General features: G+C 41.8%; 1 pseudogene; it reads left to right on the top strand.

The window, feature by feature from the left end:
• The first annotated feature begins 305 nt into the window (after positions 1 to 305).
• On the top strand, positions 306 to 403 carry LOC145593308 (small nucleolar RNA R71; annotated as a pseudogene).
• The last annotated feature ends 257 nt before the right edge of the window (positions 404 to 660 follow it).

Genomic DNA, 660 nt, shown 5'->3' with positions numbered 1-660 from the left:
GAGATGAAGCACTCTCAAGTTTGGCTTTGATGGAGATCATTTCCTTCCCTAATTCCGAGATTTGTCAGGACAAATTGTTGATGGCATTGATGTGATCAACCGAGTACACCGAATTACCACTTTTGCTTGTTGTTTCACGCTCATCGTCTTGCCAATCCATATAATGCCTCACTACATATTCAATGATGTCCACCACTTTCTCCTCCGTCTTGTTCATTATTGGTCCTTCGGCTCCCGCATCAAGGCAAGATTTCCCTCGAGGGCTTAGACTGTAATAGAAGATTTGAATGACTTGATAGGTAGGAATCCCATGGTGTGGGAACTCTGTTTGGTATTCCTTGTACCTCTCCCATGCCTCATAAAGACTTTCATTGGGTTTTTGCTTGAAGCTTTGAATGAGAGCTCTTGTTTCAGCCGTCTTCTTTTGAGAATAGAACCGAGATAAAAACTCTTTTGTCACCTCATCCCATGTCCTCAAGGAGTTTGATTTCACCTCCATGTCCAATCACTCCAATGCATGTCCAATGAGAGAAAAAGGGAAAAGTTTAAGGCGAATAAACTCTTGAGAAACCCCACTCACTTTAATAGTGTTGCAATACTTCTCAAATTACTTAAGATGGTTGAGAAGACTCTCATGCTTTGCACCACTAAATTGACGCC

The sequence above is a fragment of the Chenopodium album genome, chromosome 18, assembly GCF_948465745.1.
Source record: "Chenopodium album chromosome 18, dcCheAlbu1.1, whole genome shotgun sequence".
Classification (NCBI taxonomy): Eukaryota; Viridiplantae; Streptophyta; class Magnoliopsida; order Caryophyllales; family Amaranthaceae; genus Chenopodium; species Chenopodium album.
This window is presented reverse-complemented; position numbering and strand designations above follow the sequence as displayed.